Below are 27,601 nucleotides of genomic sequence, written 5' to 3' on the forward strand. Positions count from 1 at the left end.
TTACAGGGGGCCAGCCCAGGGCTGCAAGGATTAGGGATGCCTTGAGGGGGCAATTTGAGGCTGAAAACCAGCAGTGATATCTGATGCCCTGCATGGGAGTGAAGTGCAGTAGTTCCAATCTTTAGGAATCAGTGTCTGCTAAGCAGACAAGCAGACTTGCAGTGCCTGTTTATTTCCTGGTCTAAGGAGTCTTTTACTTTATGCAATAATAAAGAATGTTTTCAAAGCCAAAAAATCCATTTATTGAAAGAAACAAGGGAGTGGAGTGGGGAACGGTACAATCACAGATTCGCATATGTCCTGTCTGGAGTGCTGTGCAGTGAGTGCTGCACTTCAGGATAGCTATACTGCATGGTGATGGGGGTTGAGTGCAGAGGGTAAAGGTCGTGGTTTTCAGGGCTGGGTGGTGAAGATATTGGTGTTGGAGGCAGCGGGTGGTGTGAAAAACACGGAAGTTGGGGAAAGTGGGTTGGAGGTGACAGTGGGGCACAATGGAAAGAATTTTGGGACAAGAACTGTAGGGGGGGGGGTGGCGTTTGCGGTACTGCTCCTCTTTCTGCATGGCTACGAGCTCCTGGATAGCGTCTGCTTGGCGCTCCAGGATGGTTATGAGCCAATCAGTGCTTTGCTGCCGGTGTGCGGTGCTTTGCCGCTGCGTTTTCCTGGCGGATCCTGCTTTCTCTCTCCCTCCAGTTCTGTGCTTTCTCATTCTCTTTAATAGATTGACGCATCACTTCTTGCAGCATGTCTTCTTTGCTTTTTCGTGGTCTCTTCCTGAGTCTTTGCAGTCTCTGAGCGGGCGATAAGAGGGACGGCTGAGGTCTCAAGGTTGATGCTGCTGTATAGGCAAAATGCAACATTTAACAGAGGCAGCATTGTTTATACCAGACAGAGTAATGATTCCCCCCGCACTTAAGGAGTAGAAAACACACAGGGTCTACACAATAGCATAATTTTCCCGTCCGAAACAGAGCACACATATCCCACGGGAGCCTCAAAATGGTGAGTAAGGGAGACTGATTGTTTCAGGGCTGCACTGTCCTCTGGGTTTCTGAGTAGCAGCCGTGTTAGTCTGTATCCGCAAAAAGAAGAACAGGAGTACTTGTGGCACCTTAGAGACTAACAAATTTATTAGAGCATAAGCTTTCGTGGACTACAGCCCACTTCTTCGGATGCATATAGAATGGAACATATATTGAGGAGATATATATACACACATACATAATTAATTGGCCTCTCAGAGTTGGTAAGACAACTCCCACCTGTTTATGCTCTCTGTATGTGTGTATATATATCTCCTCAATATATGTTCCATTCTATATGCATCCGAAGAAGTGGGCTGTAGTCCACGAAAGCTTATGCTCTAATAAATTTGTTAGTCTCTAAGGTGCCACAAGTACTCCTGTTCTTTTTTCTCTGGGTTTCTGTGCCTTGGGGAGAGCCAACAGCTTCAGGGGGCACCTACACTGAACACTGTCCCAACATTTTCCACAGGAGTTCGTCCTGGACGATATCTCGCTACTGAGGGTGACCTGGGAAACAAGGGAGAGTCTTCTACTGCAATGTGGCTTCCGCCCTGGCCCATATGCAGCTTGCCTGTGTGCAGCAATGGTCCCCCCGCCCCTCGCGGCACAGTGGCGCGGACATGTTAGCCTGGCTGGGACAAGGACCACGATGGCTCTCCCGATAAACCTGCACAAGCGCATTGCACACGTTCTGGATGAGACATTCGAGGAGATTACCGAGGCCAATTACCGCGATGTAATAAACCACATCAATGCACTATTCCGCATCTAGGCATGCATGCCTAACCCTCCTCTCCCAAAGAGCCCGCACCAAAAAAATTCCTTCCCGAAAAAAAAAACGCTTACCGGGAACCTGCTCTTCTGTTTGTCCTCCACCAAGTTCCGACCGCTGCAACTGGCTACCTTCCTCCTGGCTTGAGAAGAGCTCCTGGCTGCAAGGCTCCAAGGATTCTGGGGTGTCTCCATCCAGCCCACCACCATCACTCCCGTTTTCCTCCTCCTCCTCCCCCCCGACCCTGGCTCTGAAGTGTCCATGGTGGTGCTTGGAGTGGAGGTGGGGTTAACCCCAAGTATCGCATCCAGCTCTTTGTAGAATCGGCAGGTCGCGGGGGGAGCACCCGAGCGGCCGTTTGCGTCGCAGGCTTTGCGGTAGGCACTCCGCAGCTCCTTCACTTTAATCCTGCACTGCAGGGTGTCCCGGTCATGGACCCTTTCCATCATGTCCTTTGATAGTGTGTGCCACCTGCCTGTATTGTAGGTATCGTAATTCCTACGGCTGGAGCGCAGCTGGGACTGGACAGCTTCCTCCCCCCAAACACTGATGAGGTCCAGCAACTCGCCATTGCTCCATGCTGGGGCTCGCTTGGCGCGTGGAGGCATGGTCACCTAGAAAGATTTGCTGATAGCACTCCACGCCACGCCGGCTGAGCAAACAGGAAGGGGATTTTTAAAATTCCTGGGGAATGTAAAGGGTGGGTCACATGGTTGGTTACCTGAGGCCAGGGCAGTAGAGTTTGAACTGATGACCAGAGTGGCTAGAACAGGCATTGTGGGATACTGCCGAATACTTCTGGAGGCCAGTCACAGCGCATTGGGCAGACACACTGGCGCTGCAGCGCTGCACTCGCTATTCCTCTCGGGGAGGTGGAGTACATGCAGCGCTGCAACCACGGAGATACCGCGCTGCAAATGCCTTGGCAGTGTGGACGGGGAGCGAGTTACAGCGCTGGGGGCGGCTTTACAGCCTGTAACTCGCAAGTGTAGCCACGGCCTAGGTGCCACAGGGCTCTTTGTAGCTTTTTACAGATTTATTGTGGCTGTCCCGGGCTGCATCCTCTCGGCCCTGCAAAGCTCGCTGCGGCCAAGCGGATGGCTCTGATGGTTCCTCCCCCTTACCGGCTGCACAGGCCCAGCCGGAGCAGGTCACAGAGCTGGAGCCAGCGGGCAGGTGGCACAGGAGTCTCTCGGCCCCAGGTGAACGGGACATGGGCCAAAGCCCGCGGGCTGGGGGCGCAATGCACCCTGGGACATGTAGTTTAGCCCTGCGTGGCGCGGGCCCACTCTGGAACCCGGGGCGGAGGCGCCTCCTTTAGCCTGGGCCCGGCTAACGAACTACACCTCCCAGCATGCAGCACGGGGCGCGGCCGGCGGGGAAGGGGCTGAGGTAAAGGGGCAGCTGCGGGAAGCCCCGTCCTGCGGCCGCGGGTAAGTCCAGCCCAGCCCCCCGGGCACGTCGGTGCCGCCCCCGGGCGCAGGCCGCTCCCTTCCCCGCCGCCGGGGCCCGAGCAATGTTCCCTTCGGCGCTGGGGCAGGGCCCGCGTGACACCCGGCCGGGGGCTCAATTCGCAGCCGCGCTGGAGCCCAGCTCCGCAGGAAGCGACGTGGCGTTTGCGCCTCCCCGTAGCTGGGGGGAGCTGCCCCGGGGCCGGCCGGCAGCTGGGGCGCGGGAGAGCAGCTGGGCTGCCCCCCTCTGCCGGGGGCGGGTACTGCGTTGGGCCAGCCAGGGGCTCTCCCAGCAAGGACCAGGGGGCAGTGGTGAATCTGGCTCGGAGAGACCGGCTCTACAGCAACCTGGGCGGGCCTCTGATCCGCACGAGCGGGCAGGTGCACCTGGCGAGGTGACCCCCTCGAACTGAGAGGCAGCTGCATCCCAGGCACGCAAGGGTACAGCAGGTGTTCCCTACACACAGCCTCATGCTGGGGGGTGTGTGGGTGTGTGGAGGGGGAGCAGGAGCTGCTGCTTCCTGCCCACATGCAGGCCCAGAGGTGCCGCTCCCGTGCACATACGTGCTGACATATGACAGATGTTCCTGTCGTGTGCATAGGGACGTAGAGGCAGCATTCTCTGCGCCCCTTACATTGCAGGGCAGGTAACTATGATATGCACAAACACACCCTCCCTTCCATTTCCTGGGAGCAGTAACCTATCGACATTCATCATGTGTTGTTTAGTTAGACTCTGGACACTCTTTGCAGCAAGAGTGTTTCTATTGAGTGGGTTTTTCCCACTGATCATAGAATATCAGGGTTGGAAGGGACCTCAGGAGGTCATCTAGTCCCACCTCCTGCTCAAAACAGGACCAATCCCCAACTAAATCATCCCACCCAGGGCTTTGTCAAGCCTGACCTTAAAAACCTCTAAGGATGGAGATTCCACCACCTCCCTAGGTAACCCATTCCAGTGCTTCACCACCCTCCTAGTGAAATAGTGTTTCCTAATACCCAACCTAGACCTCCCCCACTGCAACTTGAGACCATTGCTCCTTGTTCTGTCATCTGGTACCACTGAGAACAGTCTAGATCCATCCTCTTTGGATCCCCCCTTTCAGGTAGTTGAAAGCAGCTATCAAATCCCCCCTCATTCTTCTCTTCTGCAGGCTAAACAATTCCAGTTCCCTCAGCCTCTCCTCATAAGTCATGTGCTCCAGCCCCCTAATTGTTTTTGTTGCCCTCCGCTGGACTCTTTCCAGTTTGTCCACATCCTTCTTGTAGTGTGGGGCTCAAAACTGGACACAGTACTCCAGATGAGGCCTCACCTGTGCCGAATAGAGGGGAATGATCACGTCCCTCAATCTGCTGGCAATGCCCCTACTTATACAGCCCAAAATGCCGTTAGCTTCTTGGCAACAAGGGCACACTGTTGACTCATATCCAGCTTCTCGTCCACTGTAACCCCTAGGTCCTTTTCTGCAGAACTGCTGCCTAGCCAGTCGGTCCCTAGATTCTCAGGGCTTATTTTGTGATACGTTAAATCCCATTTATTAGGAGTGAAAACCCTGTTTGAGGAGCATTTCCAAGCACTTTCCGTTAAATTACACCAAAACCAAGCCTCCTCCGAAGCCCTGTGCCCTGCAGAGGAATTCGCAGCAGCGATGGGTGGGTCTCTAGGTTCTACCAGCCCTGCTGTCCCCTGCGAGCTATTTTCAGCATGATCTTTCTGTGGCTGTTCTTGTTCAGATCCATTCTGAAATGCAACACAGGGTTTGTTCCCTGGAAGCAGAAGCCCTGCTCCAGGGGCACCGCTGAAGGCTATTGGAAAGTCCACAGAAATGAGATCAAATGGTTCTGCTTTATCCCCGGGTTTGCTGATGTGCTTGTGGACTCCTGGTAGATCCGAGGACAGACTCACTGGTGGGAATGTGAACTTGGCCTTTGTTCTCTCACCAGCTTCTGGGCAGGGGAGGGCTCCTTTGGGGCATTTCTTTCTGATTGCTAATGGATCGGCTGGAGAAAACTGCATATGGAATCACAAGCTGACCCCTCCCTCTCCCCGGCTGCTCAGGGCTGGATGTTGTTTATACCCCTCTGTACTCCTAGTCAATGGGAACCTTTCCATTGATGTCGGGGGCCCAGGAGTTCACCCTCTGTGTTTATGGCGGATGGCACCTGCCTGACGTTGAGGGACTGTTAGTGATACGCTTCTCCCATTGGTTACAATTTTGGAACGTCTCATTCACGCCAGCGTCTCACAAGACAGGTCAGTGGTCAGCCAGGGGACATGACAGGAGGTGGAGCCAGGAGAGGCGTGAAATGATAGTAAATGCCTGCAGGAGAGAGGCAGGGTTTGAAGCAGGCGCTTGTAGCTGGGTGGCAGTAGGGTCTAGTGGGTGGAGAGGAGCATTGAGGAGTCCATGGTTCTACTCTCAGCTCTGATGCTCCCTCTCTGTGTGTCCTTGGGTGGTCACGCCCCCTCTCTCCGTTTCTCGGTCTGTCAGACGGGGGTGTTGTGGCGCTGAGCACGTTGAGACCCGCTATGGAAACGGAGAATATTAACATTTACCGGGGGGTGTGGCTGTGAAAAAGCAACTTCTGACGGCAGGGGGGGCCCAAGACCAGAGACAATGGAGTAGGGGAATGGCCCCCAACTTTTGAGGGTCACGTCCCCCCTTACCCCGTCCATGTTTCCTCCCTCCCCTGGATCCGGGGCTGGGAGCAGGGTGCGGCTTGGGGGGGGCATGGACAGGGGTACGGGCGCCAAGGCCTGGGCCGCAGCTGGGGATGGCTCTGGGGCAGGGAGCAGAGCCACAGCCAGGGGCCAAGGGTGGGGGCGGGAGCGGAGCCACAGCTGGGCCCTCGTCCGGATGCAGAGCCACGCCGAGGCCAGGCATGGGGCCAGGAGCCGTGGCTGGGGCAGGGCTGGGTGGCGCTCCCTCCTTGCCCCCTGTAGGAGCTGGCCTGGGCTCACTGTGCCCCCCTGAACATTCCTCCACACCCCCATGGGGGGTGCACCCCACAGTTTGGGGACCTCTGCTCTAGAGGAAGCTGCTGCCATCATGTCTGGCTGAGGAGGCGGCTACAGAATGAGTCTTCTGGCTGCCTTGTGTCTTGCTCATCTAATGGTGCCTTCACCAGTGCCACTGCCTGCTCTGGTGGGACCGTGAGTGGGAGGAAGCTGTCCCTCCAGATGAGCGAATAAGGGACAGAGACGGTGCCTGGAGACCTGAGCATGAGTTGCTGAGCTTCTCGGGTGGTCTGAAATGTGCTGCTTTCACCCTTGATCTGCCAGCCAATGTGCGTTGGATTTCTCCCAGGCACGTTTCTTCATAGGTTGTTGATTTGCGAGGTATTGCAGTGCCACGTGCTGGCCAAAACCATCTAGAGGTACACTGGAGGAAGGGGAGGCACTTACGCTTCACTGGTGGTGCACTGGCATGCATTTTGTGCATCGCTCTGTGAGATCCAGTGCTTTTGAGCATTGGGCCAGCATCCGGGGTGCTAACAACCTGTATCTTACTTATATAGCACCAGTTGGGTCTGGACTTTCTTGGATTACTTTGTTGGGGCAGGTGAAATATTCTGGACTTTGTCCCCTTATAATTCAATGGTTTTCTTCCCTCTTTTAGTCCTGTATTTCTTTGCTTCCATTCAGGGAAAGTTGGCAGTGACTATTGCAATGTACTGGTATGTGCACGTAGTGTTTGGAGCGCCTCTAGTGGTATTTCTGATTATAATACTTCTTAGAACAAGTAATTTCCCATTGGGCTAGATGACCCAGATTTTTCACAGGAGGTTTGAGTGTTTCTGTGTCTAGAAAGTGGAGACACAATAAAGCCTGGTGGTTTCTTAGGAGAGGATACATTTGAGGTGTCTATCCTCTTCTGTAGATAAGCTTGTTTCTGGAGGGGATGATACGATGAGGTTGCTTACAATGGTATGTGGCCTGTCTGTTACTGCTAGTAGCAAATATCTCCAAAGGCTGGTGATGGGGCACTAGACAGGGAAGGCTCTGAGTTGCTACAGATAATTCTTTCCCAGGTGTCTGGCTGGAGGGTCTCACCCACATACTCAGGCTCCAACTGATCACCATATTTGGGGTGAGAAAGGAATTTTTCCCCAGGTCAGATTGGCAGAGACCCTGATGGTTTTTCCTTCCTCTGCAGAGTGGGTCACGGGTCACTTGCTGGTTTGAACTAGAGTAAATGGCGGCTTCTCTGTAACTTGAAGTCTTTAAATCAAGATTTGAGGACATCAATAACTCAGCCAGAGGTTAGGGATCTATTACAGGAGTGGGTGGATGAGGCTCTGGGGCCTGCAATGTGCAGGAGGTCGGACTAGATGATCATGACGGCCCCTTCTGGCTATACAGTCTATGAGTCTGTGTAGAAACAAATTAAATCTTGTGCTTGCACAATACACTACAGACACAATGTGCAGTACAAGCATTTCCAAGATAGTATAAGATTAAATTTGATTTCTGAGCCTTCTGAATTCTGCAAACCACCTGGGTTTTCCAAGAAAACTCCTTGGCTTTGGAGAGAAATCCTTTTGGACGTACACCTAGGGAACTGAACAGAGCCAACAGATCCTCAGTATGCTTTGTGAATGCCAAACACCAATTGAAAGTTCCTGATCTGTCTCATATCGTGATCTGTCTTTGCTAAATAATTACTAGCTAAGAACCTGTCCTCAGAGTTACGAACACCTCTGGAATGGAGGCTATTCAGAACTCTGAAATGTTCGTAACAAAACGTTATGGTGGTTCTTTCAAAAGTTTGCAGCTGAACATTGACTTCATACAACTTTGAAACTTTGCTATCTTAACTATCTTCATTTAAATGCAACAAGCACAGAAACAGTTTCCTTTCTTTGTCAAATCTTTTTTTTTTAAACTTTCCCTTGATTTATTCAGTAGTTTACATTTAACACAGTACAGTACTACATTTGCCTTTTTGTTTTTGTCTCTGCTGCCTGATTGCATTTTCTGGTTCCAAATGAGGCGTGTGGTTGAGCGGTCAGTTCATAATTCTGAGGTTCTACTGTACTACTGTTGCATAATGGGGCATAATCTGCAAATTAGGTGCCAGTTGCAATTATCAAGCCTTTTGTCTTTTATTGGACCAACTTCTGTTGGTGGAAGGTATACGTTTTCAAGCTACACAGAGCTCTTCTTCATGTCGGTGTAGCTCAAAAGCTTGTTCCTTCCACCTTACAGAAGTTGGTCCAAAAAAAAGATGTTACCTCACCTACCTCGTCTGACTCAAATCCTCACAGCTACAACAGCACTGTAAACAAGTCCTATGTCTGCATTTTAGTGGCTAGTGTCTTTGTTGTGCCGTTTGCCGCCGCAGCTCTAATTTAAGAGGTATGATCATGCTGACACTATTTGACCCTGGTCTCCAGCACCTAGCTTGTATGGCAGATGGGACTCTGTAAATACGTAGCTAGGTGTCTGTAGCTGACACTGGTCTAACTACATCGCTCAGGGATATGAAAAAATCCACATCCCGGAGTGACGCAGTTATACTGACCTAGTATAGACAGCGCTCCGTCGATGGGACGCTTCTCCTGTTGTCACAGCTGCCGCCTCTCGGGGAGGTGGAGCACCTTCGCCCATGGGAGATGCTCTCCCCTCAACATAGGTAGCGTCTTCACTAAGTGCTACAGCGCATCTGCACCGCTGCAGCTTTTTAACCGTCCTCGGTTATTGCAAGAGAGTCAGATGCCATCTGGTTCCCCCAAAAAGGAATCGGCCAAAACTCCTCCACCACTTTCTGCTGTCTATGCTTTGACCAAGGGAATGTGCACTCATGTACATTGCAGAGCCTGTTCCTGGCGAGTAAGCCACAGGATAGATGTGGTGTTGGTCACCAGGAAGAAGCAAAACCACTTTTGAGCAGCAGCGATTAGGAGCTTTCGATTGGTGTCTGGCATTCATAGGGGCTCTGTAGGAAAGAGGGTTTTTCCTGGAAGCTGCAAGGATAAGACATTATCTGTCCTGCCTTGAGATGGCATTTGCAGGCCAGGCGGATGGACAGATTTCCTAGTTTCACTGCAGCATCTTAGGGTCTCAATAGCCTGTAACACGGGGATAGCGGAAATGCAGGCTGTGGGCTGGATGGAATTCTGTGCTGTAGCTTGTGGTTGCCCTTCTCTTCAATAGCAAAGTGGGGTTCGGGGTCACATGCCCACACATACCCATGCTACATTTTGCGTCAAGCAGCCAGCCACTGGGGACTAAATATCCCAGTATGCAATTCTACACCTCGTAGCTGGCCCATGGAGACTGCCCGTCCCAGCCTGGAACCAAGCCGCTGGAGCCTGCACATCCCAATAGGCAACGTCCCATCTTGTCCCAAGTGTGACCCATATTCTTGATGAGAGCTGGGGCAGTCTGCTTCATCAGCGGACTCCCTGGCAAGCTGCCAGTGTGGCCCTGGGCTGGGCAAAAGCTGGGTCCCCCTGTCGTGAGGCTGCAGTCGTCAGGGCCCACTGTGCTAGGTGCGGTACAAACACAGAGAAGCAGTGTGTGCCCCAAAGAGCTCACAGTCTAGACAGACAAGATAAAGAGCAGAAAAAAGCCACTTGCAACACTTTCAGTGCCAGTGGTTTGGGTGATACCCAGTGGAGCAGGCTGCAGCTCTTTAAGGCAGCTCCTCCCAGCTGGCCCCATTAAGTTGCCCTCAGCAGGTTCCCCGACGCTGGCAACAAAGTCTTTCAACAGAACTCGAACAGAACTTGGACCAAAAACCGCTCCTGACAGAAGTCTTTTCCTCTCAAGCATCTCTGCTGGGGCACAGCCTTTATCCCTGGCATGGAGGCCAGGTCACCCCTCGGTCCTTTCCCCTGGGTTGGGAGAGGTCAGCAGACCTTGCCCTGCTAACATCTTCCCCATTGCAAGGGAAGAGGCAGCGTATATACTGACCACTTTCCCCAAGCTCATCTTGATTGGCTGAGACGGAGGGGAGCCCTGCCCCTCCCTACACTCCAAGACTCCTGTTTCCAGGCCCTTAAAGAAACAGTAGCCTGGCATTTCCCAGGGATCACTTCCTTTCTCCCAGCACCTGCCTCTGCCATTCCCTAGAAACTTGTCTGTTCCTAAACCCCTGGAACAGAGTAGCGTGGCCTCCCAGATTTCCCCCTCTCGCCTTAAAGGGCCAGTACACCCCATTACACCTGATTTGCACACAGATTCTTATAAGTAGTCCAGTTTTTTTAACCGACGTGGCTATACTGTCACTGGCCCAAGTGTGGACACCATTATAATAGCACCAAGGTGCCTTATACCAGCATATCTCATTCCCCTTCCCAAACGGGAATAGCTCTGCTGCCATAAGCGCACGTACTGGTCTAACTGCGTCCACACTAGGGGTTGTCCAGTTTTAACTCTTCCGGCATAGTCAACTTATGTGAGTGGACAAGCAGGTCTTCGCATGTGACTGCTCAGGGCACTAAGCAGAGCCCATCAAGCAGGTGGGAGCTGCAGTGAGACCAGACTGCAGCGTTTCTGATTCCTGACGTTAGGTGCCATTGCATGCTCCCTGGGAGTTTTCACTTGCCCCCAGTGGAAGGAGGCACATTAGAGAGCATAGTTAAGGTTGGCGCTTAAAGCCGGGCTTGTTCTGTATGAAGAACACAGCGTCTCCTTCCCGAATGTACAGCAAATTTCTAGAATTTACAAGCAAATCCATTGATAGAGCTAAAATAATGACAGCTTGGAATTGGCAGTTTTCCCCTCCTGCCTGCAGTTTGCTCCTGTTCTCCAGTCAGCGGGTGAGTTTTCCTGCCTGCCCCAAAGAGATCCTCAGGGTGCGTCTACACTGCATTGTAAACCCAGGTCTGTAGGATCCAGGCTTGTGGACTTGGCATTGCCAACCCCGCACTTAAGCATCCACACTGCATTGTAAACCTGGGTTTACAGTTCCCAGCGGTGCTAACACGTCCATACAGCGCTACGCAGACCTGTCTTGGGTCTGCGGTGTGAGCTGCATCCACACGGCAGCATGAAAGGGCTTGGAGAACTTGGGCTCTGACCCCCCTCCTTAGAAGGTCCTAGGACCTGGGTCCTGCGTGTTTGCTGAGCTGAGTCAGACCAATCGGTGTGTGGGCAGGATGGGAAGCTGGGCTCACATTGGATCTGAGCCTGAGTTGCAGTTTGGACAGACACTTGCAGCCTCAGAACAGGTTTTATCCAGTGTCTTTGGCTGTGCTCACAGCTAAGCTTAGTCCCGCACTGGTTCAGATGTATCCGCCGCCAACGATGGTCACTTTTGCAGCCTAGATAAGAACATCCATTGTCCAGGCCACTGCGTCCATTCAGAGAGGAGCTGGTGGATGAGAACTGGGCTGGAGGCACAGCTACTGGGATTGTTTAGTCTGCAGAAGAGAAGAATGAGGGGGGATTCGATAGCTGCTTTCAGCTACCTGAAAGGGGGTTCCAAAGAGGATGGATCTAGTGGTAGCAGATGACAGAACAAGGAGTAATGGTCTCAAGTTGCAGTGGGGGAGGTTTAGGTTGGATATTAGGAAAAACTTTTTCACTAGGAGGGTGGTGAAGCCCTAGAATGGGTTACCTAGGGAGGTGATAGAATCTCCTACCTTAGAGGTTTTTAAGGTCAGGCTTGACAAAGCCCTGGCTGGGATGATTTAGTTGAGGATTGGTCCTGCCTTGAGCAGGAGGTGGGACTAGATGACCTCCTGAGGTCCCTTCCAACCCTGAGATTCTATGATTCTATGATTTAAAGCTCCTGCCCCAGTTTCTGCTCAGATCGTAACCCTCCTGAGCCCCCAGCGGAGCCAGTCACAAAGTGTCCAGCTGGGGGCACCATTCTGTGAGACCAGCTGTGTGTAGAACGGCCTCCCCTGTGCAGCCCTGTTGCATCAAGGCTGCTGCGCCAGCCGGGGACTTTGACGTCTCCTCCTCGGATAAGGTTTATCTGGCTAACGCTGTTGGGAACTGAACTTAGCCCTGTGTGGCTGCAACTCGCCAGCCTCACGCAGCCCTCGCTCACCAGCCGCACAGCACAGAGGGGTCCCCGATCACAGCCAGGCCCTGAGCCTGTTACACAAGGGCCCCATCCTGGGGGTGCCGGTGCCTCGTGAGGGGTGGGTCGGTGATGGGCAAGTGCTGCAGCCTTTGCGTCCCTTGTACAGAGCTAGCGGCGGGTGCCAGGCAGAGACGTCCAGTGCACCTGGATGGCGCCGAGAGGGGTGGAGTGGACCGTCATCGTCCTGACCTGCCAGCACAAGGACAGCGTGTGTGCCTTCCAGAAAGGCAAGTGGGGCAGGGGCCCGGTGCTGACACGGACGCATCCCGGCTGGGGGCGGTTCCCAGCCCTCAGAGCTGTTTGCCAAACTGGGGATGGACGTGGGCTTTGTGCGGGACAAAGCGCTGGCCAACGCCACGCGTAGCCTGGGCCGATTCTCTGCAAGCTTCCCCCTCCCGCAGCTCACTGATCCCTATCTGTGTGAAAATTTCTTCTCTTTTTAAGTCGTGGCTGAGATTCTCACGTCATTGCAGGACTGCCAGAGTTTGGGGTTTAACGAGAGCACCAGCTATTCCACTGCAAAGTTCCCTATTGTATCTCACTTTGTCCAGTTTGAGCTCCTACCCATTCATGGGGAGGACCAACACTAGCTCCAGTGGCTGCATCTGTCACAGCTGGCTGCAGAATGAACTCAGAACAATGGTTTTAGTCAGTTTCACTTGCAGCCTGTGGTGTTAAGGACCTGCAAGGCTGTCATCTGTCCTTTGCCCACACAACAAGGGCTGACCGCAGCTGGGGCCTCTGCCTGCTAAGCTGACACAGATACAGTGGCAGTGTTCAGTGCTGTCTGAAGTCACCAACTGGGCCAATCCTAGGGCTGTGGAGCAAAGGACAGGAGGTGGCTGTTCTGCTCAGAGACCTTCTTCCCATTCCCCGTGGTGGCTCCACCTTTGCTTTGCTGTCACACGCCTGCCCCTGCACATGCCAATGCGGTTTCTGAGTGTAGCTAACCTGGGTTTCTCAGGCTCACCAGTGCTGCTTCTCCCTGGGACCAGAGTGTGTTGCTGTCATTCCACTGGTGTATCTCCTGTGGTGCAATATTGGGGGACAAGCTGCTGCCATCCCAGTATTGAGTCATTATTTCTTGGGACATGGTAGCTCTGGGGCAGGAGGCTCCCCTCTGAACTCCCAGGTCTCAACAGGTGGCTGACGTCAGGACAAGAATCAAGGGAGGCAGGGTATCTAATGGTTAGGACTCCGGGATCCCGTTCCTGGCTCTCTGCTAGACTCCCTTTGTGGCTTTGGGCAAGTCACTTCTCCTTTCTGTGTCTAAGGCCTGGTCTACACTAGGAGTTTAGGTCGACTTTAGCAGCGTTAAATCGAATTAAGCCTGGACACATTCACACGACAAAGCCCTTTCTTTCGACTTAAGGGGCCCTTTAAACCGGTTTCTTTACTCCACCTTCGACGAGGGGATTAGCGATAAAATCGGCCTTAGAGGGTCGGAATTGGGGTAGTGTGGACGGAATTCAACGTTATTGGCCTCTGGGAGCTATCCCACAGTGCTTCATTGTGACCGCTCTGGACAGCACTCTCAACTCAGATGCACTGACCAGGTAGACAGGAAAAGACCCGCGAACGTTTGAATTTCATTTCCTGTTTGCCCAGCGTGGAGAGCACAGGTGACCACGCAGAGCTCATCAGCACAGGTAACCGTGATGGAGTCCCAGGATCGCAAAAGAGCTCCAGCGTGGACCGAACGGGAGGTACGGGATCTGCTTGCCATATGGGGAGATGAATCAGTGCTAGCTGAACTCTGTAGCAGTAAGCGAAATGGCAAAATATTAGAAAAGGTCTCCAAGGCCATGAAGGACAGAGGCCCTAACAGGCCATTCACAGCAGTGCCGTGTAAAAATTAAGGAGCTAAGGCAAGCCTACCACAAAGCCAGAGAGGCAAACGGAAGGTCCGGGGCAGAGCCACAAACATGCCGTTTCTACGCGGAGCTGCATGCCATGCTAGGAGGTGCAGCCACCACTACCCCAACCGTGTGCTATGACTCCATCACTGGAGAAACAGACAGGGAAGAGGGTTCGGGGAACGAGGAAGAGGAGGATGAAGATAATGTAGATAGCTCACAGCAGCAAGGAAGCAGAGAAACCGGTTTCCCCAACAGCCAGGATATGTTTATCACCCTGGACCTGGAGCCAGTAACCCCCGAACTCACCCAAGGCGTGCTCCCAGACCCTGAGGGCACACAGGGGACCTCTGGTGAGTGTACCTTTGTAAATATTACACATGGTTTAAAAGCAAGCGTGCTTAATGATTAATTTGCCCTGGCAATCGCGGCCAGTACAGCTACTGGAAAAGTCTGTTAATGTGTATGGGGATGGAGAAGAAATCCTCCAGGGACATCTCCAGAAAGCTCTCCTTCATGTACTCCCAAAGCCTTTGCAAAAGGTTTGTGGGGAGGACTGCCTTATCCCATCCGCCATGGTAGGACACTTTACCACGCCAGGCCAGTAGCACATAGTCTGGAATCATTGCATGGCAGCGTATGGTCCCGGTGTTTGCTGGCATGCAGACAACATCCATTCCTTATCGCTCTCTGTTATCCTCAGAAGAGTGATATCATTCACGGTCACCTGGTTGAAATGGGGTGATTTTATTAAGGGGACATTCAGAGGTGCCCGTTCCTGCTCAGCTGAACAGAAATGTTCCCCGCTGTTAGCCACGCGGTGGGGGGGAGGGGTGAAGTGATCATCCTAGAGAATTGGGTGTGGGGAGAGGAGGGGGGTTAGTGCTGCATGTTAACCCAGAAACCGCAGCCCCTCCTTTTACATTGCAAAACCATTTTAAATGGCCAACCCAACGGGTGCTTGGTATGGGAAATGAGGGCGCTACAGTTTGAAACCATTCCCACATGTTAAGAAGGTTAAAAAAGCCAAGACTGTGGCTTACCATGGCTGCCTGCAAGCCGAAATCTGTTGCCTGGCACTGCGTGAGTGATCTCTCACACCAAACCGGCAGGCCCTCAATATAAGAGGAAAAATGCGACCTTGTAACGAAAGCATATGTGCTGTGTAATGTGAACAGCAAAATTTAACATGAAAGACCGTACCCATTGTTCTCTAAAATGTCTCTTTTAACCACCTCTCCCTTCTCCTCCACCAGCTGCAAATGTTTCTCCTTCACAGAGGCTAGTGAAGATTAGAAGGAGAAAATGGCGGACTCGGGATGATATGTTCTCGGAGCTCCAGATGTCCTCCCACGCTGACAGAGCACAGCAGAATGCGTGGAGGCAGTCAATGTCAGACTACAGAAAAGCTCAGTATGAACGAGAGGAGAGGTGGCGGGCTGAATCGCGGGATGAACAGAGCAAGTGGCGGGCTGAAGATGATAGGTGGCGTCAGCTTGCAGACAGACGGCAAGAGGCAATGCTCCGGCTGCTGGAGCATCAAACTGATATGCTCCCGCGTATGGTTGAGCTGCAGGAAAGGCAGCAGGAGCAGAGACTGCCGCTACAGCCCCTGTGTAACCAACAGCCCTTCTCCCCAAGTTCCATAGCCTCCTCACCCAGACACCCAAGAACACGGTGGGGGGGGGCCCCCTCCGGCCACCCAGTCACTCCACCCCAGATGATTGCCCGAGCATCAGAAGGCTGGCCTTCAATAAGAGTTAAAGTTTTAAACTGCAGTGTGTCCTTTTCCTTCCCTCCTCCCCCACCCCTCCCAGGCTACCTTGGCAGTTATCCCCCTAATTGTGTGATGAATTAATAAAGAATACATGAATGTGAAGTAACAATGACTTTATTGCCTCTGCAAGCAGTGCTCGAAGGGGGGAGGGGAGGGTGGGATGGTTGGTTTACAGGGAAGTAGAGTGAACTGGGTGTGGCAGAGGGTTCATCAAGGAGAAACAAACAGAAGTTTCACACCGTAGCCTGGCCAGTCACAAAACTCGATTTCAAAGCTTCTCTGATGCACACCGCGCCCTGCTGTGCTCTTCTAATCGCCCTGGTGTCTGGCTGCGCGTAATCAGCGGCCAGGCGATGTGCCTCAACCTCCCACCCCGCCATAAATGTCTTCCCCCTTACTCTCACAGATATTGTGGAGCGCACAGCAAGCAGCAATAACAATGGGGATAGTCTTTTCGCTGAGGTCTGAGCGAGTCAGTAAGCTGCTCCAGCACGTTTTTAAATGTCCAAATGCACATTCTACCACCATTCAGCACTTGCTCAGCCTGTAGTTGAACAGGTCCTGACTACGGTCCAGGCTGCCTGTGTACGGCTTCATGAACCATGGCATTAAGGGGTAGGCTGGGTCCCCAAGGATAACGATAGGCATTTCAACATCCCCAACGGTTATTTTCTGGTCCGGGAAGAAAGTCCCTTCCTCCAGTTTTCGAAACAGAGCAGAGTTCCTGAAGAAGCGAGCATCATGTACCTTTCCCGGCCATCCCACGTTGATGTTGGTGAAAGGTCCCTTGTGATCCACCAGGGCTTGCAGCAGCATTGAAAAGTACCCCTTGCGGTTTATGTAGTCGGTGGCTTGGTGGTCCAGTGCCAAGATAGGGATATGGGTTCCGTCTATGGCCCCACCACAGTTTGGGAATCCCATTGCAGCAAAGCCATCCACTATGGCCTGCACATTTCCCAGAGTCACTACCCTTGATAGCACCAGGTCTTTCATTGCCCTGGCAACTTGGATCACAGCAGCCCCCACAGTAGATTTGCCCACTCCAAATAGATTCCCGACTGACCGGTAGCTGTCTAGCGTTGCAAGCTTCCACAGGGTTGTCACCACTCACTTCTCAACTGTGAGGGCTGCTCTCATCCTGGTATTCTGGCGCTTCAGGGCAGGGGAAAGCAAGTCACAAAGTTCCATGAAAGTGCCCTTAAGCATGCGAAAGTTTCGCAGCCAGTGGGAATCGTCCCACACCTGCAGCACGATGCGGTCCCACCAGTCTGTGCTTGTTTCCCAGGCCCAGAATCGGCGTTCCACGGCATGAACCTGCCTCAGTAACACCATGATTTGCACATTGCTGGGGCCTGCACTTTGTGAGAGGTCTATGTCCATATCAATTTCCTCATCACTCTTGTCGCCGCGCTGCAATCGCCTCCTCGGCTGGTCCTGGTTTTGCTTAGAAATGTCCTGGCTCTCCATATACTCCAGGACAATGCGAGTGGTGTTCACAGTGCTCATAATTGCTGCGGTGATCTGAGTGGGCTCCATGATCCCAGTGCTATGGTGTCTGGTCTGAAAAAAGGTGCGAAACTAGTATCTGACGGACGGAGGGAGGGAGGGGCGAGTGACGACATGGCTTACAGGTACAGGGAATTAAAATCAACAAAGGTGGCTGTGCATCAGGGAGAAACACAAACAACTGTCACACAGAATGGCCCCCCACAAAGATTGAACGCAAAACCCTGGGTTTAGCAGGCCATTGATTTCACGGAGGGAGGGGGAAGCAAATGAATACAGAACAAATCTATTTTTTACATCTTAAGCTGGCAGACGACGGTGCAGCATGAGTGATAGCCCTCGGCATCTTCTGGGTGCTTGGCAGAAAATAGCATACTACGACTGATAGCCATCATCGTCGAGACTGTTCGATAGGACTGAGCATGTCTGCCCAGGTGCCCATGATTGACAGCCACTGCAGTACGACGACGACGGATATCAATCGTAATATACCATCTTCTACCAAAAGGCAAGGGGCTGCTGCTGTGTGCAATGCAGCCCCATGTCTGCCAGCCCCACGTCTGCCAGCACCCAGGTCGCCGATGAGGGCTACCAGTCATACTGCACCATCTACTGCCAAAAGGCAATTAGCTGCTGCTGTGTAGCAATGCAGTACCACGTCTGCCGGCACCCAGATGACATATGGTGACGGTGAGCTGAGCTGAGCTGAGCGGGCTCCATGCTTGGCGTGGTATGTTGTCTGCACAGGTAACCCAGGTAAAAAGGTGTGAATCGATTGTCTGCCGTTGCTCTGACGGAGGGGGAGGTGCCTGACGACATGTACCCAGAAAGCCCCGCGACACTGTTTTTCATCATTCAGGCATTGGGATCTCAACCCAGAATTCCAATGGGCGGCAGAGACTGCGGGAACTGTGGGATAGCTACCCACAGTGCAACGCTCCGGAAGTCGACGCTAGCCTCGGTACTGTGGACACGGTCCGCCAACTTCATGCACTTAGAGCATTTTATGTGGGGACACACAATCGGCTGTATACAACCGATTTCTATAAAATCGGCTTCTATAAATTCGACCTAATTTCGTAGTGTAGACATACCCTCAGATTCTCCCATTTGTAAAATGGAGCTAATACTAGTGACCCCTCTGTGCTTCCTTAGCACACGGCTTTCCGTTCCTGTGATAGGGCAGGGGGCTGGTGGGAGTGTTCCTAACAGGGTTCACCTGCGCTGGGACCTCACTCTGCTATGACCCCATTTTCACTTCAAATCCCCACACGAATGGGCAGGTGGACGGGGGTGGGGCTGCTTTAAAATAGATGGAGACCCTGCTGGGAAGAGCAGTGACCCACCGAGCTGCCTTAAGGAGGGGCTGGTCAAGCTGTGATCTCAGCTACACGCCCTGGCATGTGAGAACTTCCCTGGAGAGGGATTTCAAGGAAGCTCAGTTTGGGGAGAACCAAAGCAAAAACTTTCAGCTTCCAGGCTTCCCTCAGGGAAGGGTCTTGTCAATTCTTGTGAGCCCCTCCCCCCCCACACCACCACTACCTATCCCCACTATAGTGATCTCAGCTATACTGGTGCTGTCGGGGTCCTTCACCAGAGTTCACTTCCCTCTAGTTCTGCTTCAGCCAAGATTCCCCCTCAATGCCGCCTCTTGCTGGGAAGTCTCCACAGTGCCATCTCTTTGCAAAGTCCTCGGTGGAGAGGATGACAGGACCCCTGAGCGGAGTTCTTGCCATCAGGTAGGAGCCTTGTTCCCCTCAGTCTCCGTTCAGTCCCATTATCTGACCAACGTGGGGCTCGGGTACAGTCCCAGGGAGAACCCAAAACCTCATGGAGGGTTTCAGGTAGAAAACTTAGGAAGAGTTCATGAGCTGTACTTCCCCTGTTTGCTGACAGAGGGCGGCGGAGTTCTGGGTAAACAGCTGATGGAGCAGGTGTTGGCTGCTTTTTCCCCCCTTCACCAATAGATGGTGGTAATGAGCTGCATAACATCTGCGTTTCATGCTGCCGGGCACACACATTGCATGGGCTGGTAGCTGTGAGCTCTGCTACCAGTGCCACAGAGTTCCAGTACCAGGGTGACTGACACTCGTAAAACACAGACAAGGAGGGTGAGGCAGGTAATCTCTTATTGAACCAACTTTTGTTGCTTTTCAAGCTCCACAGAGCTCTCCAGGTCACAAGAAGCTGGAAAACTTGTCTTCCACCATCAGAACTTGGTCCAGTAAAAGATATTACCTCACGCATCTTGTCTGTCTCTCATCCTGGGACCCACACAGCTACAACAACACTCCTGAACTGGATAAGTTAGATTGTTCCAGTGGATGGATTGGTGCATACAGCCTGAAAGAAAATTGTACAGGGACTTTGGGGCTAGACCTGGTCAGAAACTGTTAAATATCTTCCACAAACTTTTGAAAGGAACAAATGAATCTTTCTGTGATGTCTTTGGATTTTTAGGGAAATATTTTTTGTTTTTTCATTTTTCAGATTTCAAAAACTGAATTTTTTGGCTCTCCTGCAATTTTTTTTAAATGAAACACTTTACTGACATTGTTTCCAAATTAACTTTCTTCAGAAATTTTTGAACAAAGTTTGACTAGCTCCACTGTAGCTCAGCACTCTCTCCTGCCTCATTTGAGCACTGGGCCACTTGCAGCTTGGTGCTCGGTCTACTGTGAGGTCACTGGACCAGATCCACCAAGATATTTAGACTGCTAATTCCCGGTGATTTCAACAGGAGTTCAGGGCCTAAATACCTTTTGAGGTTACAGACACTGTCCCATTCTGATTCTTCAGTCCTCCAAAGTGTTGTGCCAAAACCAGGGTAGGAAAAATCTGCTATTTCAAGAGTGAAATGCAAGCAAGAAAAACCTTGTCCCAGATCACAAACCGCATTTTGTTCCCTTCTCAAGTGAGCTCACAATGCCCCAGTGATGTAGGAAAGTGTAGTTAATCCTAAATTACAGGCTGGGAAAGGGATAAAGTGTTAAGGCTGATGGGAGAAAAGGATGTATCTATAGTAACTTATCAGTATCTTAAGATGCAGGAGACTGGTTCCAGTGTCAGTCATGGGAGGCAGTGATCTGCCAGCAATAATTCTGCCTGTGGTCAAAGAAGGCGGCTATTAAATGCCCAGTGACATTATGTGCTGAAGTGTCACAACTTTGGACCTGGAAACTGCTCCCCTCCCCTGTGGCCGTGTTACATCCCAGCAGCAATCAGGGGCAAGGGGTTAACTGACTGGGCTCTAAGGCTGGCCAATGGGAGAGTGAGGTGACTCTCTCCTGAAGCTATTGGCACAGCCCATGCAGAAGCGGAGGTTTAGCAACAAGCAGGCTGTGGAGAGGAGACCCTGGAGGACTCTGCAGCACAAATGGCATTTGTAGCTGCTGCTGGTGGTACCTCTTGTGGGGGGAGAGGCAGAGAAGTGATGGGCTTTCCCTGTGCTATGTTCAGGAAGGAGCAGTGCCTGCCCAATCAAAGGGCATTAGTTGAATTTCCCAAAATAATGTCTCTAAATAACCAGTTCTGTTATTTTTGAAGTTTATTTAGGGTTCATGAAAAGGGGTTTCCCTGACCCAGGTGCAGCTCAGGGCTCTGTGGGGGGCTGTGGGGACCCAGGTGCAGCCTCCAGGGCCAAGGTGAAAGCAGTGATCCTCTGCAGAAGGGGAAATGGGACACCTGTTTTGTGGTTCCCTATCCTGAGCACAGGAGATGCCCTCGAATGACTGGAGGCTGCAGGATGGAGTTACCGATGGTGCAGCGACAGAAGGAGCAGCTGTCTGCAGAACATCAGGCCACTGGGGAGGAGAGGGGTGGCCTGATCCTGATGGTCAGGAGCTTGAGGGAGAGCTAGAGACACTGCGTGCAGAGACCTCGAAACCCTGGAGAAGATGAAATTCTATAGACCGACTGAAACTAAGATAGGCATTAAGGAGTGTGGGGCACTTGGGGAATATGGCTATATGACTACGATAGATGGAGTCTATTTTGGGTTGGGGGTGAGAGCAGTCCAGAGGGGGCCTCACAAGTAAGGGAAAAGGCAGGTTTTTGTGGAGGGGGTGGGTGGGTAAGGTATGTCACTCGGTGGCTGGCACCTGGAACTGCAGTAGGTCCTGCACCCCTGTTGGGCCAATGAAGGGGGCCAGGCAGCACCTGGGGCTATAAGGGGCAGGGGGCATTCCTGAGAGGGAGGGGCTGTGAGGAGGAACTGGCTGTAGGGAGAATGGGGTAGGAAATGACAGGAAGCATCTGCCAGAGTCCCTGAGATGCAGAAAGTGAGCACCATGATCTGGAGGGGGGGAGGTTACAATCAAATAAATCCCTGATCTGACCTTCCTCCCCCCACACTCGGTTTGGGTTCATGTTGCCAAATAGAAGCTGAAATGAGGAGATTGTTGCAAAACCAAGACCACGGCCTTCCCCATTTTCCTCTTCTCTTAGGTCCCCTCCTGCACTGCTGTTGGTGAGCGCCACCTACAGTTCACGTGGTATCTTTGCGCAGGATATCGCATCCTCCCCGCAACCGCCTTCCCAAAATACGAGTCACTCCTATTGACTTCACCTGGGAGAGGCTGTCTCCCTGCAGGGAGAATCGGGCCCCGATGGCTTTCAGGCGGCTGGGTTTACAGAGGTTTGAGACCCTACAACAACGTTTTGAGCATTGCCCTGTGGTTTGGGTTCCGTGCTGCTGGGAAGCCGATGGGGGAGGGGCAGGAAGTGGACACAGAAGTAACATGGTGCTGGCCCCTTTCCCTCATCTCATCCCCTCCAGCCGCGTGCTACGAACCCCAACTGACCCTGTCCCGTGTCCCCTGGTCGTGCTCCCCATCCCCTGGGACAGATCATGGAGTTCTGATTTCCCAGAGTGCCTGCAATGAGATCGACAGACCCCCCCGCCAGGCAATACAGGGGAAATGAGCGCTTGTGGGCCAAACCAGCACCACCCGAGAGGTGCCAGACTGGGGGGAGGTTAAAAGAGAAGAGCGCTCAGCTGGAGCAGACTGCAGGGGACAGCAGGCTTCTGGCTCCCAGCTCCTGGGAAATGCTGGCTGAAGAAGGTAAGAGCTTCTTGGATGCCGATGGCTGCCCCTTGCTCCAGAGGGGCCAGGGCTGAACCCGCCCTGGGGGACTATTATTCACTGCTAGGCTGTGAGGACAGTTCTGGCGCTCAGGAAGCAGTGGCCCCACCATGCCAATGGAAGAGTTGTTCTGGGGTCATTGACCACCCCTTTCAGAGCCGCTCCTCGGTGGCTTGGCCAGAGGGGCTCTTACCACCAGAGCAGCCGGGCAGAGCGCTTGGATGTGGCCGACCAAAGGCCTTGCCCTGGCCCCTTCGGGCATCCTGAGAGAGGAACATGGTAACAGTGCCGCTGTGCTTCCTGCTTTCCCCTCGACCGGTGCACCTGGCCATTTCCCCTCCCCGTCGCTGGGGGGCCGCGCACACAGCTTTTCCCTCTCTGGGATGGTGGGCTGTTCTCCCTGTGCTGGGGCCCTGCTGGGGTGGCAGAGCGACATGGGGTCATGCTGGCACTGGGGGGGAGCAGTTCACCTGGGAGGGACTCTGCCCTGCTGCATGGCTGGGAGCATGGGCATGGCAGAGGGGCACAGGACAGGTTTATAGAAAAGGCAAAAGACGAAGGGAGACATGTTCTCTGACGGATTTTATTGTCTGTCTGTTTCTAAATGGCCCAAAGGGCTGGTCCCTGCTCGATGCCCCAGAGGAAGGCGAAAAACCTCCAGGGTCTCTGGCCAATCTGCCCTGGAGGAAAATTCCTTCCTGACCCCAAACATGGCGATCAGTTTCACCCTGTGCATGCGAGCCAGGACCACAGTGGGGAAAGGACCCACTGGTCACTATGATTACACACCGTACCCCAGGCTCCTCCAGGGTATTGTCTGTGTCCCAGCACTAACCAGCCTCCAGTGGTTTTTCTTTGCTTACATCCCAGCAGATGGGACAAGCGGCTCCCCTTAGCCCAAGAGGTGACCCCAGGCAACTTTTGAACATTGTTTCATGAATACTGTCCATGCTGGCTGTATTTCCTTCATCTGAAAGTAAAACCAAAGCCACTGATGTCACTCAGAAGTGACAAGCAGGTTCATCACCTCCTGAAAGATGAATCTTCTGACATCTGCCATCCCACTCAGCTCCTCTTAGATCTTGAGATGTGTGGTCAGCTGTAACAAACCCTTTGACACAACATAAATTAGCAATTTTGTGGCGCTCAGGGTATGCTCATTTGTTAGACTTAAATGCTTCTCTTACCTCTCCTTTGAGACAATTCTGTTGCTTTATTGAATGAAGGGTCTTTTTCATGGTTTCATATTTTGAGATCCAATTGTCCTTTCAAGTGTTGGATCTGTTCAGCTCCATTCGTATTCCCTTCTACTCCAGTACTGAGCCTCTGTAACTCTTCTTCTGAAAAGACACATCAGCTCACAAACTAGTTCCTGGAAATCACAGCCGTGGCTGTAGAGATCAGCATTTGCTTATTATCAGATTTACAGGCCCACAAATGTACATGATGCATCATGATCTGTTCCATTTGGCAATAAGAGAATCCGAAACGCTCACCTCCTAGTCAGTGATGGGCTGCTGCATTGTGGGTTTGTAACTTGATAAGTGATTATCTTCCCATTCTAGTTAAGGAAGGCAACTTTGTTTTCTCTGCAGATCTGGCAACATGTGTTCCTTTCCTAAGACATATGACTGCTTATAGTCCTCAATCCCTAGGAGATCAGATCAGCTGCATTTCTTTCACCTGAAAGGAAACCAGATCAATCAATTTCTCCATTAGGAGGGGAGTCCCTTACCTCATGGCAGCAGTGCTGAGTTTAGCTTCTTTCCTTTCTGTAGATATCACTGAGCTTCTAGGAACTTCCCGAAGTTGTCACACCCTCAACATTCAAATCAGCTGCATTTCTCTCATCTGAAAGTATAAGAGGATCTATTCATTTCCACTTGAATGTTAAAGAAACGTGCTTTTTTCCTTACTAACAGACATGCCTGGTTCAGCAAGTTGCATTTGCATTCATCCCTTCTAGAACAAAACAGCCCTCTGGTTTCCTTCCATCTGGAGATAAGATGTGACCTGTTAATTTGGGCTGTAAGTGTTGCTTTAGCACAAGATTCATTTGACAACCAGGGAAACTTAAATGCTTACCTCCATGTCTGTGATGTTCTCCTGACTTACTTCAGATTCAGATTTGTTACTAGCTGAACTATTTGATGTGACTAGATTTTTTGTTTTGTTTCTCCTTGAAATAACAGCATCTTGTCACTGGAGTCCTCAATGGATTGAGCAGCTGGCAAGCCCAAGTTGCTTTGTCTTGCATCTGCTTTTCATATTCTCCCCATGACAAGTAAGGTCCACCACAGATCTTCTCCCTGAAGTAAAATCCACACCACTTGATATACCAGTCTCCAAACATCCATGAGTTTTTCTTACCTCCTTGCCCGGGACAACCACTTACCCTCACTTCTCCCTGGTAGGAATGACCACCTAGTCTGTTCATATCTCATATTAGAAAAACCTGCAATGAATGTTTGACAGAATTATTTATTATTAGACATTACCAGCTATGAAGAGTCATCAATGGAGAAGGTTCCTTAGCATCCAGATCATTAAGCTTCTAGAGACCTTTCAATGCTCACCTACTTGTCAGCAACGTTCTACCGCAAGACTTTGATTCCTAGAGGTACAGCCAGCTACCCTGGCTAAAACTTGAAGCATATAAATGGCTGCTTGCCTTTTTCTGAAGTAGAAGTAAAAGATGCTTTTCTTCCCTGTGGCCAGGTCTTACCTGGCTGACTTTTTTCTTAAATTCAGCAGCCTCTTATCGTCCTCCCTTTAATAGGAAGATCTTCATTTCATCTGAAAATAGAAAGAGAGTCTTTAATTCCTGCCCCCATGCTGTGAGGAGGTGCCTTCCTTACCTCTTGATAGAAATGATCAGTTCCACTTATTTCTTGACTTTCGATAAATAAGCAACAATGATCACTTCTGTACAAATAGAATCGGTTGGACAATTTATCTCTGCAAATGCGAGAGCAGGTGAAATGCTCCTCTTCACACTCTGGTTAGTTGCACTTTTCCTTTGTTACATCCTTGTAGGAAAAACCAACCATTATCCAAGAAGGAAAAAGGAGCAAAGATCATCATCATTGCTTAGAATTACTGACTACTTACATCTGAACCAGTAGCTCCCATTTTTATTGCTTTCTTCAGTAAAGCAACTTCTTGTGCTCTTTAGAGATGAAGATTTCATCAGTTACATTTCCTCCACCTGAAAGTATGAGCAGAATCATTTACTATTATGGGAATGGCGTATTGTAGTTCTTACCTCCTTAAAAGGATGAATCAGCTAATTCCTGGATTGAGCAACTGACAAGTCCATGTTGCTTTGTCTTGCGTCTGCCTTTCATACTCTCCTCTTGACAAGTCAAGTCCACCACAGTTCTTCTCCCAGAAAGTGAAATCCACACCACTTGGTATACACAGGGATGTTTGGAGACTGGTATTTCTTACTTCCTTGCCCGTCACAACCACTTACCCTCACTTCTCCCTGGTAGGAATGACCACCTGGTCTGTTCATATCTCATATTAGAAAAACCTGCAATCAATGTTTGACAGAATTGTTTATTATTAGACATTACCAGCTATGAAGAGTCATCAATGGAGAAGGTTCCTTAGAATCCAGATCATTAAGCTTTTAGAGACCTTTCAGTGCTCACCTACTTGTCAGCAATGTTCTACCCCAAGACTTTGATTCCTAGAGGTACAGCCAGCTACCCTGGCTAAAATTTGAAACCTATAAATGGCTGGTTGCCTTTTTCTGAACTAGAAGTAAAAGATGCTTTTCTTCCCTGTGGCCAGGTCTTACCTGGCTGACTTTTTTCTTAAATTCATCATCCTCCCTTTAATTGAAGACCTTCATTTCACCTGAAAATAGAAAGAGAGCCTTTAATTCCTGCCCCCATGCTGTGAGGAGGTGCCTTCCTTACCTCTTGATAGAAATGATCAGTTCCACTTATTTCTTGACATTTGATAAATAAGCAACAATGATCACTTCTGTACAAACAGGATCAGTTGGACAATCTATCTCTGCAAATGCGAGAGCAGGTGAAATGCTCCTCTTCACACTCTGGTTAGTTGCACTTTTCCTTTGTTACATCCTTGTAGGAAAAACCAACCATTATCCAAGAAGGAAAAAGGAGCAAAGATCATCATCATTGCTTAGAATTACTGACTACTTACATCTGAACCAGTAGCTCCCATTTTTATTGCTTTCTTCAGTAAAGCAACTTCTTGTGCTCTTTAGAGATGAAGATTTCATCAGTTACATTTCCTCCACCTGAAAGTATGAGCAGAATCATTTACTATTATGGGAATGGCGTATTGTAGTTCTTACCTCCTTAAAAGGATGGATCAGCTAATTCCTGGATTGAGCAACTGGCAAGTCCATGTTGCTTTGTCTTGCATCTGCTTTTCATACTCTCCTCTTGACAAGTCAAGTCCACCACAGTTCTTCTCCCAGAAAGTGAAATCCACACCACTTGGTATACACAGGGATGTATGGAGACTGGTATTTCTTACCTCCTTGCCTGGAACAACCACTTACCCTCACTTCTCCCTGGTAGGAATGACCACCTGGTCTGTTCATATCTCATATTAGAAAAACCTGCAATCAATGTTTGACAGAATTGTTTATTATTAGACATTACCAGCTATGAAGAGTCATCAATGGAGAAGGTTCCTTAGCATCCAGATCATTAAGCTTCTAGAGACCTTTCAGTGCTCACCTACTTGTCAGCAATGTTCTACCCCAAGACTTTGATTCCTAGAGGTACAGCCAGCTACCCTGGCTAAAATTTCAAACCTATAAATGGCTGCTTGCCTTTTTCTGAACTAGAAGTAAAAGATGCTTTTCTTCCCTGTGGCCAGGTCTTACCTGGCTGACTTTTTTCTTAAATTCATCATCCTCCCTTTAATTGAAGACCTTCATTTCACCTGAAAATAGAAAGAGAGCCTTTAATTCCTGCCCCCATGCTGTGAGGAGGTGCCTTCCTTACCTCTTGATAGAAATGATCAGTTCCACTTATTTCTTGACATTTGATAAATAAGCAACAATGATCACTTCTGTACAAACAGGATCAGTTGGACAATC

The 27,601-nt window shown here is 51.0% G+C and overlaps 3 long non-coding RNA genes across 3 annotated transcripts; 1 reads left to right on the forward strand and 2 right to left on the reverse strand.

Annotated features, from left to right (window-relative positions):
- Window positions 1–218: 218 nt before the first annotated feature.
- On the reverse strand, window positions 219–3,062 carry LOC135975667 (uncharacterized). The gene is made up of 2 exons (XR_010592646.1): window positions 1,872–3,062; window positions 219–838 (listed from the first exon to the last, which is right to left on the reverse strand). It is a non-coding gene; the product is annotated as an uncharacterized LOC135975667 (long non-coding RNA).
- Window positions 3,063–3,079: 17 nt separating this feature from the next.
- On the forward strand, window positions 3,080–23,095 carry LOC135975668 (uncharacterized). The gene is made up of 4 exons (XR_010592647.1): window positions 3,080–3,230; window positions 12,396–14,498; window positions 15,402–19,167; window positions 19,587–23,095. It is a non-coding gene; the product is annotated as an uncharacterized LOC135975668 (long non-coding RNA).
- Window positions 23,082–26,198, reverse strand: LOC135975669 (uncharacterized). Its single transcript, XR_010592648.1, has 2 exons — window positions 24,009–26,198; window positions 23,082–23,852 (listed from the first exon to the last, which is right to left on the reverse strand). It is a non-coding gene; the product is annotated as an uncharacterized LOC135975669 (long non-coding RNA).
- Window positions 26,199–27,601: the final 1,403 nt, after the last annotated feature.

Source organism: Chrysemys picta, chromosome 14, assembly GCF_011386835.1.
Source record: "Chrysemys picta bellii isolate R12L10 chromosome 14, ASM1138683v2, whole genome shotgun sequence".
Taxonomy (NCBI): domain Eukaryota; kingdom Metazoa; phylum Chordata; order Testudines; family Emydidae; genus Chrysemys; species Chrysemys picta.